The sequence below is a fragment of the Macaca mulatta genome, chromosome 2, assembly GCF_049350105.2.
Source record: "Macaca mulatta isolate MMU2019108-1 chromosome 2, T2T-MMU8v2.0, whole genome shotgun sequence".
Lineage (NCBI taxonomy): Eukaryota > Metazoa > Chordata > Mammalia > Primates > Cercopithecidae > Macaca > Macaca mulatta.
The window spans coordinates 64,561,147-64,580,800 of NC_133407.1; the positions used below are offsets into that span (position 1 = coordinate 64,561,147).

At 37.3% G+C, this 19,654-nt stretch overlaps 1 long non-coding RNA gene across 1 annotated transcript in view; it reads left to right on the plus strand.

Annotated features, from left to right (window-relative positions):
- The window catches only part of LOC114676292 (uncharacterized), a 40,111-nt gene that overhangs the window by 11,658 nt on the left and 8,799 nt on the right, over positions 1-19,654 (plus strand). The window contains exon 2 of the long non-coding RNA XR_013413626.1: positions 8,801-8,830. This is a non-coding gene — a long non-coding RNA (uncharacterized LOC114676292). The remainder of the gene's footprint in view (positions 1-8,800; positions 8,831-19,654) is intronic.

Sequence of the window (19,654 nt, forward strand, 5' to 3'; positions counted from 1 at the left end):
AAACCTAAGATCTTGAGTAAATTACTGGAATACATTTATCAATAAAGGAACCAATCTCACTTTCCTTCTGGCTGGTATAAGGAAAGCCCATTAATAATCTGATAGTTATCTTTTTATTTTCCTCAAAATAAGTGGGCAATTGTTTCTCTGTAAAACGGAAAATATTTTTCCCTTCATTGCTATATTGTTACAAAGATGCGTATGATATCCCCCATTACTATCAATTCTTTTGCTTTAATTTTCCTGTATCAAAATAGAAGTTTATTTTCTTCATTAATTAGTCCCGTTAGATTAAAGGAAACAAAACAGGTGGGGCGCAGTGGCTCACGCCTGTAACCCAGCACTTTGGGAGGCCAAGATGGGCGGATCACCTGAGGTTGGGAGTTCAAGACCAGCCTGACCAACATGGAGAAATCCCGTCTCTACTAAAAATACAAAATTAGCTGGATGTGGTGGCGCATGCCTGTAATCCCAGCTACTTGGGAGGCTGAGGCAGAAGAATTGCTTGAACCTGGGAGATGGAGGTTGTGGTGAGCTGAGATCATGCCATTGCACTCCAGGCAGGGCAACAAGACTGAAACTCCATCTCAAAAAAAAAAAAAAAAAAAAAAAAGGAAAAGAAAAAGAAAAAAGAAACAAAACAGGAAAGTGGTAGTGGCTTGAGTGTTTGAACTCTGTCAGGCTCAAAAGAAGATGAATAATATTGATGTAGATAATAATAATGATGATAATGACATCAGTTATTAAACTTATATCACAAAATTTTCACAAATAATCTTACAGCAAGTTTGGAGGGTAGGAGCTTTTTATCTCATTTTGTAGGCCAAGAATCAGAGAGGTTGGAACCCTTCTAAAGTGATACAACTTTACGAGTTGGATACCAAAGCCTGATTTTTTTTTTTTTTTGCTGTTTTTTTTTTACCCTTTACTCTGTTAACTCACTTTAAATGATTTCTCCATGACTGCTCATGCATCACTTCTCCTGATATTTTTCTCAGAGAAGATAGTTGTGCTGTGCTAGTTAAAAGAATAGATGTTGGAGCCAGACCTACCAGATTTAAATCCTAGCTTTATCACTTAGCTGTATGAATGAGGACAACTTACTTAAACTCTCCTCAGCCTCAGTTTCTTTATCTTCCGCGAAGGATAAAACCAGTGTTGAATTATTGTAGTTCATATACCAAAGGCATTTAGAAGAGTAGCTGGCGTTGAGTAAATGCCCTGTAAGTGTTCACTACTATTGTTTTGAGAGTTTCAGATAATAACATCTGTAAAGCACTTAGGGCAGTATCTGACCCCAAGGAAATGCTTAATGCATCTCTTTACTTTTAAATATGTTTTATTTATATAATAAATAGTTTTAAAGTAGTTTTTCAGGAATGCAATCAGCATCTTCTTCCTTCCCTCTCCCCTTCACTCTGTCACTCCCTTTTTCCCCTTCTCTCTTTCTTTTGTCTTTCCTACCTCCCCTTTTGTGACAAGTGGCTATGACGTGTGTGTGTGTGTGTGTGTGTGTGTGTGTGTGTGTGTGTTTGAGACGGAGTCTTGTTCTGTCTCCCAGGCTAGAGTCAGTGGCACAATCTCAGCTCACTGCAACTTCTGCCTCCTGGGTTCAAGTGATTCTCGTGCCTCAGCCTCCCAAGTAACTGGGATTACAGGTGTGCACCAATACACCCACCTAATTTTTGTATTTTTAGTAGAGACAGGGTTTCATCATGTTGGAAGGCTTGTCTCAAACTCCTGACCTCATGTAATCTACCTGCCTCTGACCTCCCAAAGTATTGGGATTACCAGCATGAGTCACTGGGCCCAGTCTGCAATTGTATTTTCTATGAGCTATTTTTCATGGAAATCCATTTATTTACCCTAATGTTTCAGACCAACCGAAAATACATTTACTTCAACATCACATAGTCAGAGGAGAACACTGCATTTCCCCCATCTCATTAAAAGACTTTTACTAAAACAGTGGTTGTTAAAAAAGAACTTAAGGTTTTCAAAGTAGAGATTAGTTTAAAAAGAAAAAACATCCCAATTTATGAAAAAGAGAGAGATTAATGATAATGACAGAACTCTCTATATTTGAATTACAGATTGAGCCACATTTTTGATGATCCAACCATCTTACTTTGCTTTTGACATGTGACCATGTCTCTGCCCAGAACAAACTTACTTTGCCTGTCCTTGCTGAGAGATTTATTGCTTCATCGAAGGCTTTTGATTTAGCAACCATCTTCCCTAACTAGTTTTCTTATCTTGAATCACTTGGAGTAAGACTCTTCAGCTATGATGAATAGCTGTGTAATGAGATGGAGAGGAAGCCACCCCATCATTTTATATTTCCACTGGGTGAGTTGTCACTCACCTCCAGCAAAACATCTTTCTCTCTTATATATTATGAAAATTCATAGCAACTCTAGTGTAGTGACATTTTGTGGTGGAGAATTTGGCATTCGTTGTGAAGGTATTATTTTAATTCCTGTCAAATTAAACTTTCAGGTCAGGGTTGCTATTAGGGCTGAAAAGAGCAAATCTGGAATGAAAGTAAGAAGTAAGAAAACAAGGTAACAAGACAATTCAGATGTCAAGATTTAACAACAGGAAAAGAAGCCCATGGAAACAGAGTGGCAACTGGAAGTAAAACCATGGTCTTTCATGGATAATTCTGTCCCAGTCTTCATCTCATCTAGTGATGTGTACGTTAAATTTATATGATGACTTGGTGGGAGGCATTGGGGAGGTTAGAGAAGCATCTCACAAGCCACATAATAATAACCTAAGAAGTTTTTCCCAGCTGGACTAGACTTTTAAAAACCAGGGAGCTCACAACATGCCATCATCTATGTAATTTAAAATAGAATCTCACCACAACTAGCAACTCAAAGTTTATATTAATCGCCAGCTTTTTTATTTTGTAAATAGTTGTCATACTCTTCTACCAGGTGTTTTAAAAATAGCGTTACTGAGACATAATTCATATACCACAGAATTCACTGGGTTTAAGTACATTCACAGAGTTGCACAACCATCATCACTATCTAAGTCTACAACATTTTCTTGACCTGAAAAAGAAGCCCCATACTTGTTAGCAGTCACTTCTCATTCCTCCACCCCCACTGTCAATCCTAGGCAGCCATTAATCTATTTGCTGTCTCTACATATTTGTCTATTCTGGACATATTATATAAATGGAATCATACAATATGTCGCCTTTTATGACTGTTTTATTTTACTTAGCATAATATTTTCTGCTCACTGTTGAGGAGGGCACCTGGCACATAGTGGGTGGTCAAAAAATATTTACAGAATGAAGAATAAGAAGTGGAAACATTTATACCTTCATGCTTGGAGTTGGGAGGTGAGTGGATCCAATCCCTACTCTGTTCATTCATGTTGTAACATGTATTAGTACTTCATTCCTTTTTATTGCTGAATCGTATTCTATTGTGTGGCTAACCTACATTTTGTTTATCCATTTCATCAGTTGATGGACATTTGGGCTGTTTTCCCTTTGGGGTGATTATGAGTAATCTGGCTAAGAACAGTTTGTGTGGACGTATGTTTTCATTTCTCTTAGGTATATGAGAAATGATAATGGAATGGCTGGGTCATATAATAACTCTGTGTTAACTTTGAGGTACTGCCAAGTTATTTTTCAAGGTGGTTGCTCCATTTTACATTCCTACCCATAATGTATGAGGTTCCCACTTCTTCACATCCTGACCAATGCTTGTTATTGTTTGTGATTTTAGCCATTCTGATGGATGTGAAGTGGTATCTCATTGTGGTTTTCATTTATACTTTTCTAATTAATAATTATATTTAGCATCTTTCCATGTGTTTATAGGTCATTTATACATCTTTGGAGAAATGCCTATTCAAATTATTTACCCATTTTTAAATTGGAATATTTGTCTTTTTATGTTGAGTTGTAAGAGTTTTTTTTTTGTTGTTGTTATTATACTTTAAGTTCTAGGGTACATGTGCATAACGTGCAGGTTTGTTACATATGTATACTTGTGCCATGTTGGTGTGCTGCACCCATCAACTCGTCAGCACCCATCAACTCGTCATTTACATCAGGTATAACTCCCAATGCAATCCCTCCCCCTCCTCCTACCCCATGGTAGGCCCCGGTATGTGATGTTCGCCTTCCCGAGTCCAAGTGATCTCATTGTTCAGTTCCCACCTATGAGTGAGAACATGCAGTGTTTGGTTTTCTGTTCTTGCGATAGTTTGCTGAGAATAATGGTTTCCAGCTGCATCCATGTCCCTACAAAGGACATGAACTCATCCTTTTTTATGGCTGTATAGTATTCCATGGTGTATATGTGCCACATTTTCTTAATCCAGTCTGTCACTGATGGACATTTGGGTTGATTCCAAGTCTTTGCTATTGTGAATAGTGCCGAAATAAACATTTGTGTGCATGTGTCTTTGTAGCAGCATGATTTATAATCCTTTGGGTATATACCCAGTAATGGGATGGCTGGGTCGTATGGTACTTCTAGATCCTTGAGGAATCGCCATACTGTTTTCCATAATGGTTGAACTAGTTTACAATCCCACCAACAGTGTAAAAGTGTTCCTATTTCTCCACATCCTCTCCAGCACCTGTTGTTTCCTGACTTTTTAATGATCGCCATTCTAACTGGTGTGAGATGGTATCTCATTGTGGTTTTGATTTGCATTTCTCTGATGGCCAGTGATGATGAGCATTTTTTCATGTGTCTGCTGGCTGCATAAATGTTGTCTTTTGAGAAATGTCTGTTCATATCCTTTGCCCACTTTTTGATGGGGTTGTTTTTTTCTTGTAAATTTGTTTGAGTTCTTTGTAGGTTCTGGATATAAGGCCTTTGTCAGATGAGTAGATTGCAAAAATTTTCTCCCATTCTATAGGTTGCCTGTTCACTCTGATGGTAGTTTCTTTTGCTGTGCAGAAGCTCTTTAGTTTAATTAGATCCCATTTGTCAATTTTGGCTTTTGTTGCCATTGCTTTTGGTGTTTTAGACATGAAGTCCTTGCCCATGCCTATGTCCTGAATGGTATTACCTAGGTTTGTAAGAGTTTTTAAAATATACTCTGGGTACAAGTCCCTTGTCAGATATATGATTTGCAAAGAGTTTCTCCCATCTTATGGTCTGTCTTCACTTTCTTGATGGTGTCCTTTGAAACACACAAGTTGTTAATTTTGATGAAGTCTAACTTATCTCTTTTTTTCTTTGGTCTGTTATGGATTTGGTGTTTATGTAAGACACTATCACCTAACCCCAAGTTATAGAGATTTTCCTCTAGTTTCCATCTAGGAATTTTAGAGTTTTAGCTCTTACATTTAGATGTGTGATCCGTTTTCAGTTGTCTTGTGCATGGTGTCAGGTAGGTATTCAAATTCATTCTTTTGCATGAGGATATCAAACTGTTCCAACACTGTTTGTAGAAAACACTGTTCTTTCTCCATTGAATTGTCTTAGTACCCTTACCAAAATCAATCGACCATAAATGTAGGGAATTATTTCTGGGTACTGAATTCTATTTCATTGATGTATCGATCTATCGATCTATCTAGCCTTATTCCAGTACCACACTGTTTTGATTACTATAGCTTTACTCTAATAAGTTTTGAAATTTGGTAGTGTTGATCCTCCATTTTGTTCTTCTTTTTAAATCTTGTTTTGGCTGTTATTTTTTTTTGCATTTTCATATAAATTTTAGGATCATCTTGTCAGTTTCTGTGAAAAAGGTAGCAGGAATTTTGATAGGTATTACTATCCTTTAATACAGATTTAACTTATAGATTAATTTGAGGATTATGCCACCTTAATATTACATGTTCTGATCCATGAACATGGGAGGCCTTTCCATTTATTTAGATCTTCTTTATTATCTTTTTCAATAGTATTTTGTAGTTTTCTGTGTACAAGTCTTGCACTTCTTTTGTTAAAAGTTTTTTAAAACCCCAAATGTAAATGAAGCTTAGTGGTGTCCAGGAAGTACGTCTTGGTCAACCCTGCATCCATTGTACCAAGCTTAGTATCGGCATTAGTGTCTTGAATTGTGGTTGGCAATCTTTGTACTTATCAAGGTGAGTTCAAAAAATATCTTTCATGTCTACAGAAAGTTGACAGTATCATCTCCTCTTTATTACAGCATTCCATTAAGAAAACAACATATATTAATGCCATTTAATAAGAATGGTAACTTATGGATAATATATTAAAGCCAAGAAGGTTAACTGACATAGCCAAAGATATGCAGTCAATGTCAAATATAAAATTTGACCACAATTCAACATTCTCCCAGTGATGCATTAATTCTAAAAGCCTTTAAGCCAAGAAAGACATGACAAAGATACAGAGAAAAAAAGGGGGTGGAACTAAGTGATTTTTATTGGATCATATAAAAATGTATATTGTCATATCATCCACCTTTTTTATGGCTGAACAAAGGCTTTCAGTTAGGAAATGTACTTTTTTCCTTTAACTTCTAAATTAGCTAAGTGTTTGAAAAGGAGACTTAAGAATTATCTCCATGCCACATATCAATGGCATTGACATGAATATACCAGAATCTTGACTTAGTGAAAGTTAAGGTCAGACTCCCAAAGATGAAGCTAAAGATGTAGCAAACTTTCTAAACTCCCTTTTCCACTTGTGCTTCAAAGGTAGGGATCTCTTTAATGAGATAACACTTCCTAGGATGTGGTCTGTGCTTCAGGATTTAGATTGAGCATCCAGTTAAACATCTGACAAGGTGCTTAATAGAGAAACTCCTGAGGGGGTGAAACTGGTGTTAAATTACCATGATTGAAAGGAGTGGAGGGTAAGGGTAACTAGCATTTACTGAGAACACTTATAAAGCAGAAAGGCATTGTCAAAGTGAGGCAACCAAATGGACCAAGAGGTGGGTGCTATACTGGCTAGATGTTACTGATTATGCAACTCTCATTCACAGGAGAAAATGAGGCCTATTGAGAATTTCTTGATGCTGAAAACAGGAGGTGCAAGAAGAGAGATGCTTATTATCAAGGGTATCAGACATTGTGCCTGCAGGAGCTGCTGTGGTTGACTGAAACGTTTTAGATCTGAACTGGGCAAATGATGATGGCTGCCTAGACTCAAGACCCATAACATATTCTATTATAAATGGTTAAAAAAGAAATAACTCAATACCCCCAGACGTGCTCCTTATGGGAGCCAGGTTAAAACCTGTAGGAAATATAGGTAGAGGGGCAGAGAACTTCTAAAATGGGAGTGAAACAAAAGATCTTTCAGATGAGGTGTGAGTTGAACTAATGTTAACTACATATTTACTATCCTATCGGTTGTCTGAGAGTCAAACCAATGACATCATCATTAAGTGATGAAGCCCTTGAAATAAATTCTTGGCACACATGGATGTAACATTTGTGGTTCCACTATATTTAAAGCGTTGTAGAGGTCCGTTAAATTTGTAATTTTGCTGAGACACAAGCTTGAATTCTGAATTTGATGTGAGAATGAGCAAGTTGATTGGTTAGGAAGTCACCTAGCTAGTGAATAAGAAGTAATCTGAAACTAATTTTTCATGTGTTTTGAATTTGCCAGCACCTCTAGTAAAAATTAGCTAGGAGGTAACAAATATTTACAATAAAATAGTTTAATTACTTGAGCTTTATTTCACCTTATTCCTGTCTCCCGTTAACATTGATAATTCAGTTAATTTGGAGGAAATAGAGTGATTTCACATTTCTATTTAAAAGTTTCTGAGAGGTAGCAGATAGTAGAAAGGAAGGCTTTTGTCATGAAACTGTATTTCCATAGTAAGTATCCAAATTTAATTCAGGAGAAAATTAAATAAAAATTGGAAGGGTTTAATTTTTAATCTTAGTTTCAAGTAGGCACATAGCTTCTTGAAAGGAATTAGATCACTGCTGTTGTTAAGAAAATTGAGATGCAATTTTGAGGAATAAGTTACGTAGGCATTTTCCTCAAACCATTAGCAAATAATATCTGATCAATTCCAAGGTTGTGGCTTTCAATTTTCAAGGTGAAAGCTATTTTTCCGCAGTGGCTGTTTGGATGCAACACAATTTAGTGGAAGGCATGCTGAGAAGTATCTTTGAGAGGTCTTTGTAGGCTGTAAGAATGACAACATGAGTTTAAGTCCTTCTGAGGACTAAGACTATTTAAAGTTTCAGAAGAACAGAGCCGGAGTTGCTCTTATGGGATTTAGCAATAAAGGACTTAATTTTGAGGATCAATTAACTAAATTGTGAATTTGGAACCATAGCAGGATCTGATAGTGACCCTGAAGCTGGAAGGAACCTTGGAGCACAGCTTCTGTTCTCTGACGGTTATAAGCAGGGCAAGTAGTTTCAGTCAGCAGTACATCAACATTTAAGTCCTTTCTTTTGAGACATTTGGCTGTCTTTCAGTTTAGAAGGTGCAGGGACAAGCAGATACTATCCTTTCCTTCTCCCCCATCAGCCCCTATTCCCCACAGGCATTTAAAAAATGACTTATCATTTTAATTATTTATTTATTTTAATTTCTTTTTTTTTTAGATTCCGGGGTTATATATTCAGATTTGCTACAAGGGTATATTGTGTGGTGTTCAGATTTGGGCTTCTATTGGGTACCATGTTCACCTACATAGTGAACATGGTACCCAACAGGCAGTTTGTCAGCCCTTGTCCCCCTTCCTCTCTCCTTTTGGAGTCTCCAGTGTCTGTTGTTCCCATCTTTATGTCCATGTGAACCCAAGATTTAGCTCTCACTTATAAATGAGAACATGTGATATTTGGTTTTCTGTTTCCCCACAGGCATTTGAGGGATAAACGAATGAAGAAATGGTAAGCCCTCTTTCTGATTCTGAAATCAATATTAACAACAGAAGGAGCAATTAACAGATAGATCAGTAGCTGAAACAAAATGATTACTCTGGATGAAATTTCTGTTTACCTTCGAAAAATGTTCTATATTAAGACAAATTTTTTTATTTAAAAATGCTTTTTCTTCCTTATGTTTTTGTTCTTTATGCTGAAACAATATATCAGCCTGAGGAAAGAGTCACGTTACTGCTCAATGGTAGTATATTTTATCTGCACCAAATTTTCTAGAGATTTTTCTTTTATAGTGTCTTTTTTAAATTCAGTGATTGGCTTTACAAGTGGCCATGCATTCCTGGATACATCCCTCTTGCAGTGTGTGCTCCTTTCACAGGTCTGTGAAATGCATGCTTTTCATGAGTCTATCTTACTGTGATCTTTCAGGAAGGCCTAGAGAAAGATTTACTGCACATAGCAGATTTCAAGACAATTTTATTTATTATAACATTTGGAACTTTTAAGCCAGACTGAAGCATATACAAAAGCTAAGAAATTCTTGAGAGAGAACTATTGAATTTTCTAATCAAGAACTATATAAAATTGAGGCCTTGTATTCTTCATTATGGTCACTAGGAGGGAGAAAGAGGAAGGAAAAGGAAGAAGAAAGAAGAATATGGGACATCAAAAGACCAGAAGAGATGAAAACAGATCTTTCTCCTTCAGAACAAAAAGAGGAATAAGAAGTTGCTTAGCTAGGGAGAGAGACAGACTAGAGAATAAGAGATGGCAGTGAGTATTTAGTGGCAGATGAGCTCACGTGCTACTCTGCTTTTCAACCATTCTGGTAAGCATTACACTCTTATTTGAGCCCTCTTTGTACTTTGGGGGAGGGTTTAGACTTCCTGACCTTCTGCAAAGAGTGGCATGACCATCCTTACCCTCCCTGTAACCTACCAAAAAGTCACTTGCAGTCCTTTTGATTGACTTTTGTCCATGAGGAAATACTCAATGTCCTTTGAAATGTCACTCTTCAGTTACATCAAACAGTATTCCTGACTAGACGCGGAAATACCCCTCCCACTCCTATCTACTGAAGTCAATGTTTATTTTCTCCAATTTTAGTCACTTAACACATGTATGAAGGCTTGTGTTAGGTGTCAGAGATTTCTCTTAACTTTATAGCTGTTACATTGTTTAATTTAAATTTAATACACAAATTACCAGATTGGCTTCCTCTTGATTTCAATAGAGATCTAGATATCTAGGCTACCTGGATATAGTGCCTCTTAAATGTGATAAATAAGATTGATGCTTGCAAAGGAGCATTTTCAATTGCCTTGCACATAACATGTGCTCAGTGGTTATTAGTTTTCTTCTTTAACAGTGAAGTTGATAATGAAAGATTTTAACTAGTAAAGTTACAATCCAAGATTAAATGAGTTAGCTAAGGTTCCAATTTGCTTTCTGAGTAAATTTCATGTTTGTATATAGAGAGAGCTTTGTTAGGCTTCAACTAAAAGTAAAAATTCAAAGAATTTCACAACACTAACAATTAATATATCATATTTGCATCTATGGCTTAACATACTTTTAGTTTTTTCTGCTATTTTGAAGTGTTCCCTTGGTATCACTGTCAAGTATTTTAGGTACGACTCACAGTTGCTTATGATCTGAAGCCAAAACTTGTGTCTTTGCAGCCTCATGGGATGCTCAGCAATAGAAAATATTATTTAGAGTAATTCTGGAAAGTTACAAAAATGGTATTATAGCTACAAATTGAGTCTCACTTATTGACTAATTTATCCAGGCACATTTATTGAGCCCTTATGTCCAGCTGCGCTGGCTATGGCATACAGTGGTGGCAAACACAGGCTGACTTCCTCTCTTCATGGAGCTTTTATTTTTGTGGTGGTAAACTAATTATTTGAGCAGTCTTGGCTCCCTTCAAAGCTGTTTTAGATTCCTTTGTTTTAGAGGGTTCATTTGAAACAATGGTCATGTCACATGAGGAATAGGCCAGGGAGCCAGATAATGTTACTCTGTCAGAGAGAAGTCTTGAAAGTTTGTCTTCATCTCTATCTGGATGATTGCCATATTTACATCTTCTAAGAACTTCATAGGAAAGGTTCTTGCAAAATATGCTGACAGGAAGTTAAGCCAAGAAGTTTTAAAGGACTCTTTCATATCAAGGGGTTGGTAACAAACCAAGGGAGGAAAAAATCTCTCTTAAAACAACCTCAGAAAAACATAGAACCCCCCCAAAAAGTGCTGCCTGCCTTGGTAACTGTAGTGAGCTCTAATGAGCAGGCAGGCATGGGTTATGTCTACCACACTATTGACCCTTGTTCATCCTGTATCATTTTGTGCAAAGAAAGCCTGGAGACTAATGGAAAAACATTATGGAGCTTTTATTGATCTTTGCTTCTGACTGTGAACTGTAACTAGAGACTTGTTAAGCTAAATGAGCTCCACTGAGACTCAGGCTGTCAACATTTGTGCAGAACCTGTACATTAGCTTCTGGGTCTGCAGGGGTTTTCTTCTGATGAGGCATAAACATTGTACATGTACAGTTTTGAATTGGCCTTTCTAGTAGTTATATGAAAAGAGTCTGCCTTTAACGTTTTTATGCTTGTAGCACTTTTGTTGTTTTTATTTCAAAAGTAAACATGTTTAGAACGTATTATTAAAAAGTGTGTGTGTGTGTGTGTGTGTATGTGCGTGTTTACTTAACATTTGGCAGCATTTCTTCATCGTCAGTGAATGAAATGGTAATTTCCTGTTTTGTTAAGTGGGCAGTGTTAATTTCAATTCAGTGTCCCTTGTGACTGGAGATATTTAAGCAGAGACTTGGTAAGGATTAATATTATGGAGGAGTGGTTCCCAACATGTGGGCTCCAGGCTAGCAGCACTAACTTCACCTGGGAACCTGATGGAACTCCTCCTGTTCCAGGTGGTTCTGATGCATGCTGAAGTTTAAGACCCCTGTGATAGAAACATGAGCCTAAAATCGGTAATTTTCTAGGAAGTAAGAAGAGGATGGGGAGTTTCAGCAACACCTGGATTTTTTATTTTCCCAAACTCACAGTCTCTTTCCTCCACTCTGCTCCTCCTTCTACTTCCATTATTGCACAGCAGCCATTACTCTGGAACTCTGACACAGTCTTTGGGGGTGTTGGGGTAAACCACTGGACTATATGAATGACATTTTAGAGAAGATCCATCATCATGGCATTGTGTCCTGACCTTGTGACATTTTTAGGATAATTGTTAATAAAAATTTCTACATTTTGCTTGTCTTTGCATCTACCTAGGTATACTGGTGATCTCTTATGAGTTAGAAGTAAGAAAAGTGCATTATTTTATAATCTAGGAATAGCCTCTGGTTGCAGACCTTTCCTAGGAAATTTGAAAATGTTTTTACTCTTATATGAAATAAAATTTTAGTTTTATTGTATAATGCTTTGCAGTGTGGGTTTATCTGAAGTAAACGAACCATTCACTGGCATTGAGAAAGCACAGTGGAATGGCTGTCATGGTCACATGTCTTGAATCCAGATTCCCTGGGCACAGATCTTGGCTCTCCTAAGCGACATGCATGACCTTGGGAAACTTCCTTTACATCTCTTGGTCAGTTTCTTCATTTGTCAAATCAGGCTAGCGATAATGAGAACTTCTTAACTGTTTTAAGCATTTAGTGAGTTATTGCATGTTAAGTGTCTGACTCTTGATCAGGACTCAATAAATGTTAGATATTACTATGAGTGACTATTGTGTAATGAGATAAAATTGCCTACAACTGTGAAGATAACTAATTAAAACAATTATCAAGATTGGAAAACATGTATTTATTGTGTACTATATAAAAAATCTGTCAGGATAGAATAAAGCTATGAAGACAGACAGATACAGGTTTGAAAATTTGTTATGTGTCATATGGCAGGTAACTTAGCTGTTCCTGAGTTTTAGTTTTCTTATCTTCAAAATGGAGATAACACTGCCTTATAGGCTGTTGTGAGCAGAAACAAGAACATTTGGAAGAGGTTGGTATACTCAATACGAATGGCTATTATACTTTTTGTTGCAACTTGCTTTTCTTGAACTAAATTTTAAATAGCAACTTCTCTTTTTTATGGAAATCTAGGGAGTCTGATTTAGAGGAAGTGAGTATATGCTGTAGAATGGCCCATATGCCACTTTGCTATTAGAATATGAGTCATTATTTCTAAACTTAGTATTGCTTTATTTGTATGTTCCTTGCTTTTCTCAGAATCCCTAAGTCAGATCTAACCATAAACTTTGGATCATAAAAGAAAGCAACTTCAATTAAGTGCATTTTTTTGAGTCACTGCAAGTCACTCATATAAGGTTGTCCGACCAAGCAGTGATATAAAAAGGACTAATGGTATTTCAGTGAGCAACTCTGGCATTTAATGTTTGTACAGAGCTCTTCTACTTATGAAAGTTTTAAACTTGTATTATCTTTTTTATTGCGGTACAATTTACATATGGTGAAATGTGTAGATCTAAATTGTGCATTCCCTCAGTCCCAGTCCTGACAGATGCATACACTTCTATAACATACAGAATATTTCCATCACTCTAGAAAGTATCCTCATGTCCCTTCTCGGTCAATTCTTTCTCTGCTCCCATGCAACCGCTATTCTGATTACTATTACCTTTGGTTAGCTTTTCTTGCTATAGAACTTCACATAAATGGAATCCTGCAGTCTTTTGTCTGCACTTTTTTCCTTACCATAATGCTTTTGAGATTCGACTGTATTCTGTATTGTTGTATGTATCAATAGTTTGTTTATTGTTGTCAGTGACTAATATTCCATTGTATGGATATACCACAGTTTGTTTATCCATTTTCCTATTGAGAGACATCTGGAACATTTCTGTCACTTCTTTTGATCATTATTGTAATGTTGGATGGTCAGAAGATTCTACTATCTCATTCTCTAGATTAGGAAGCTGGGACTCAGAGAATTGAGACAACTCAAGGTCCCACTGTTGGTAAATGAGGAACTCTTAGGAGAACCTGGTTTTCTGGTTCAGATCATCTGGTTCCTATACTTCCCATTTTCTGAGCCCAGGTTGCTTTGGGCCCTGATCAGGAGTTCTGCCCTGTCTGACACCAGGATTTGATCTGATCCATCTTATCTTTGATGCAGAAAGACCTAGCATATCAAAATTTAGGAATGTAATCTTAACCTGAGCTAACCCTTGCCAAAGCCTTAGTTTCTCAGGTGGAGTGAATAGACTTCTGAGGCTAGCTCAAAAGTTGAACATTCAGAGGGTCTGGATGACCTTGGGTTAGGCTATAGAATGTCTGAATATATTCTACGAGAGGGGCTTTGTCTTTCATAGTGGCAAAGGGAAAATAAGATAGACATGGAGTAAGACAAGCCTGTCTTAAATCCCAGCTTTACTACCCATTAGTTTTGTGAGGTTGGGTAACTCAACTTCTCTGAGTCTGTTTCTCCATCTGTACAAGAGATGTTTCCCTGTCAAGTCTCAGCAAGGAAGTTCCTGACACAACCTGTCCTTTCTGTGCTCAATCAAAGTTGGACTTAAGGGAGCATTACAATATGATGTGGATCTCGCTGCAAGATTTTCATTGTATGGAAGAACTAATTCTTCCCTTTATCTCTGAAGACAGTTCATTATTTATAGAATCTGAATAAAAGCAGAAAAGTTCGTCAGTAAAGTTCTCATAAAAGTAAAGCAAGGGGGGGGGTAAAGAGTAATGCATTTACTTTAAGACAGCTGGAAAAATGAATGTAGGTAAATAAGTCCTTTGAAGATACTCTCTTCCTTCTCAGGAAAAAGTCAAACATATTTAGAAGGTTACTCCTTGTTCAGTATACTGATTAGGCTGCGTGGTTAAGTAAGGTCTCTAGGAGAGCCAAAAGAAAAAATGGTCTTAAAAGAAACCCCATTTTTGCACTGTTGTGGATTTAACGATGCCTCTGGGTCACAGTTTCTCCATCTGTAATCCCTAAATAGCACTTTTTGTCACATATCTCAGGACTTGATATGAAATTTGATGTGTTCAGTTTTCTCATAATTTATATAGTTACAAAAATTTTCCTTAAAAAGAAGAATAGTGTTTATGTGTATTTTATGTAATTTGAAAGAAAGTATGCTGTCCAAGAAAACCTTATAGTTTATGAGAAGATTGATATGTGAGTGACTTAGCAGAATACATTAAACGCTTGTCATAACAAAAATTGGCAGGAGTCTTAGAAGAACCTGGAGTTGGATGATTAGCTTGGTTCATAAAAACTTCTAAAGGAAATTTCAAAGACTTAAAGACTTCACTGAGCTTTTTCAACCAATATTGAAAAAAGCTGGTATAAAATGATTCAAGGAGTATTTGCTGCACTGAAAAACAGCTTTGCTTCATATCATTTGCCTTTAATGTTTCCCAAGAAAAGGACATACTTGTAAATACTTAATGGTTGTCCTTAGAGAGGAAAAACAATCCTAACAGTCAGGACATCAGAGTGGTTGAAAAGTATTCATGCAGGAAACTGAATGATGTGCTTTATTTATGGATTTTCATAATTGGCATTGAAACACCGCAACTTTGCTGGCTCAGCTTTTTAGTGTATCAGATCGTTCACTTGTAGGAGGAAAGAATGAATGTGCCTCTGAATGTTGGGTGCTCTCTTTTAAGAAACTTGAGAGGAAAGAGATGACAATAGGCAAAGATGAAACAAGTTAAAAGGAGTAGGCAGAGGATACAGAAAACTGCATCTCATACAGTTGACATTTATGTGGCAATTGCTTGGTTTGGACTTTTTGTTGGAGAACTTTTTTTTGGAATTTATTTTATGTATCACTCATAAGTATTGCATAAATTCAATATTTATTTATACTGTAGGTCTGTCTCCCCTTCCAGGCATAAAAAGGACAGTTAATTTCAGGTGACAATGGAGCATACAATTTTAGCTACTCGCTTAAAAGTTAACATTTATTGAGTGCTTTTTATGTGCCAGGCACAGGAATCATCTATATATAAGACATTTTATTTATGTCTCATAGCAACCATATGAGGAAAGTATGATTATTATTTTTATTGTCCTTGCGTTAAAGATGAGGAAACTGAAGGTAAGAAGTTGCCAAGTTTAGACAATTGGTAAGTAACAGATGTCAAAGCTATGGCTTTATACTATCTAGAGCTTCTTGATGGTGGAGGTTCCATCTCATACTTTTTTGATACTCAGCTCAGTGTCTCTAATAGAATGTTTGTTGAATAATCTATAGAATCTAAACATTTTTAAAGGGACTTTTGCAAAACAACTAATATCCTTAGATCCTTTTTTCCCCCATGTACATCATCAAGAGCTGGAGATGACTAAGGAAAAATTTGGGCTTCCTTTTTGGACATGTTAACCATAACATTGAAATGTGGATGTTGGTTCAATAATTATATTTATGAGGTCAGAGCTCAGGAGATAAATCAGAGCTGGAGAAATAAATATGGTTGTCATCGTGAATAGAAGCATTTAAAATCATGAGTGAGATGAGCGCTGTGATGGGGTGGAGTGTGAATGGGAGTGGGGAAGTTGGAAATGTGAAGAGGGCTAAAGACTTAGCTCTGGGCTGCTATCATTAGCAACTGAACATAGAAGAAAAAAAAGTGAGCTGGAAATGGAAAACTAGGAGTGAAAAGTCATAGGTGCTAAGAGAAAAAGGTGATTTGGGCAGATGAGTGTGGGCAGCTGAGTCAAAATGGTGTGAGAGGTCAGGTTAGATGAGGACAAAGCACTGACTGCTGGGTTTAGTGTGGCCAAGGCGATTGGTAAGAGTAGATTCATAGGTATGGTGGGGATGAGAGAGGAGCAGAGTGGGTTGGAAAGAGAATGGAAGTTGAAGATTAGTCAATTCCTTAGAATTTTGCTGTAAAGGGGAGATGAAGGAAACTGAATAGGGTTATAGGATCAAGGGAGAGTTGTCTTCTTGAAAAATAGATGACAGTAAGGCATATTTTATGCTCAAGGAAATAATCTGGTAGTGCAGAAGAAACTGAAGATGTAGGAAAGAGAGGGGAGAATTGCTAGAATGTAGTCCTTTAGGAGGCAAAGTGGGGAGGAGAGCAGGACTCCATGCCAGGGAAGAGAGTCCATTGGAAAAGGGACACTTCTTCCATTGGTCCAGGAGAGAAGGCAAGACAGGTGGAGCTGATGAGAAATATTCCTCCCTTCCATTCATATGACTAAACTTGCAAGAGCTGATGGATTTTACATATGCCAACTGATACATGTTTCTGCCTCTGAATAAATACATATGTACAGAGAAAATATTCAGTCTGAAAGTGCGTGCAAGAATTAGGTAAAATTTAATAGTCAAAGGCAATTTTATGATCAAAAAAACTTTAGGGTTGAACTTTAAACTTTTTTGCTATTTCTATGGCTGTCACCTGAGGTTAAAGGAAGAAATTTGCCATAAAAATTAATGTAACAAAATCTTTAATAAAATGGCAAAACGTGAAAAATTTTAAATCGGGAATTAGTCTGTTTTTGCTCAAAGAAATTAAATCTTTATAGATATTATAGAAATAATGGTGGCTATAATCAAATGTAACTTCTGTGAACTGAGAACCATATCATGTTCCCAGTACTTTTCAAACAAACATTTGTGCTGATTTTCACAGCAAAACAAACAGAGTAGTTTTATTACAGTCTGACAAGTGAGAAAACTGGCAGTGAGGTTCTGCAAGGTTTAATGATTTGCTCAAAGTCACCCAGCTGGTAAGGTGATGTTTAAATTAAAACTCATTCTGGATTCAGAATTGCTTTTCCTAATGCACTGTCTTGATATATAAATGTTGTGATATGAATAATGTCCCTATTTAATGTGTGAAAAACTTTTGTCTCAAAAAAAAATTAAGCTGCTCAAATATCTATAGAATTGTGTTTATTTGCACAAACTACCCATTTTTTCTTCTAGTCTAGTGTATATATTCAGCTAGAAGGAAAGAAGGAATGAAGGAGAGAAGAGAGGAAGGAAGGAGAAGAGGGAGGCTAAGATATCGTTATTGGTCTGATTTATGAGGTTAGCAAAGTCAGTGACTACTGGTATGTCTTTTCACCCTATCATATATGCAAAGGGCTATCATGTATTTTCTATTTTGAGTCTGACTTGATTTTTAAGCTATTTTTTTTTTATCACTGTGGTTTCACAACATTTGTGGGATCTTTATATTTTAACATGTGGTTAAAACATGTATGTTCCCTGTGTTCTGTCAACTACTGAGATGAGTATTTGCTGAGCCTGTTTCTGTTTCTCTGCCTCAGGACCTGTGTATTAGTCCATTCTCATGCTGCTATAAAGAACTGCCTGAGACTGGGTAATTTATAAAGAATGGAGGTTTAATTGATGCACAGTTCCACATGGCTGTGGAGGCCTCAGGAAACTTACAATCGTGGTGGAAGAGGAAGCAAACATGTCCTTCTTCACATGGCAGCAGGACAGAGATGTGCAGAATGAAGCGGGCAAAGCCCCTTATGAAACCATCAGATCTTGTGCCAACTTACTCACTACCGTGAGAACAGCATGGAAGAACCACCTCCGTGATCTAATTACCTCCCACAAGGTCCCTCCCCCAACATGTGGTGATTACAATTTGTATTACAATTCAAGATGAGATTTTGAGTAGGGACACAGCCTAAGCATATCAGCCTGAATGCTTCCCACCCCACCACCTTAGTTATAAAAGACCTACCTCCTCACTTGGTCATTGGCAGCTGAGGGCTCAGTCACATTTCGCAGCAGAAGCCACCTGTCTGGGGTCCCTCTTCCACAGCTTTTTCCTACTGGATGTCCACCATGTTTCCTGGCTGCATAGCACTCACTGACCTTCCTGGCTATGTTTGGAGACTTTCTAGTTTATGGGACCTACATTTGCAAGACATAATTTAGAAAACTTTCTTCAGCTTTCTTTACAGCTATTCACTCCCTCTCATGACAGCTGAATCAGAAGTGGGCAACTGGTGGAGGGTGGATCCATGGGGAGTTCACTTTGCTAGCAAGAGTGGTGACTGAGATTGCCTGTTCTTAGGGGTGGCAGTGATTGCAAAGTAAGGCTCCTGGCACAGAAGTGGCTTTGAAGGTGTGGTGGTGGCAATGGGGGCAATGGGGGCAATTTCCTTATCAGGCCAGTTCTGTGGTATAGTTTTGAATGTTTTTCCTAGAAGTTTAGTTTTGAACCTGCTTCTCCCACCCTTCTAATGATTTTGTGAGTGATCTAATGTCCTTCTGAAAAACTGTTGTTTCCAAAGAAGATCATCACCGGATGTACTCCTTCAAGCTTTCTTCTACAATGAAGCCAGAACAACTTCTTAGGAACATAAGTCTGCCCCTGTGCCACCTAACAACCACAATTTATTGTCTTTCCATTGTTGTCAGAATACCACATTTTATAGAACTGAGCGTTCTGTCTTTTGAAAGGCACAGCTTATTTTGTGAACTACAAGGAAAGAAAATGTTGCTATGTCACATCTTTGATTATAGCAGGTATCCTGATTTCAGAGCTGTTGAAATGAGGTGTGGTGGGCAGTGTGTTAGAAGTGAGGAAATGTGGTAACATCTCAAATCTCTGATGTGGCCTTCTAAGGCTGGGAATTGATGTGAGCAGCTCCTCTCTCTCCTCTTGTGCCCCTTTACTCTTTGCCCTCTCACTAACTCTCACAAGGGTCTTTTCTCCCTCCCTGGAAAGGTTATGCTTTCTCATCTGTGCTCTCTGTTTCCCTTGCCCACTTCTTAAGATAATTACTATTCCTTTCTAATGGTTAAGCTTAAATGTCATTTCCTTAGAGAAGTGCTCCTCGAACTCTCAC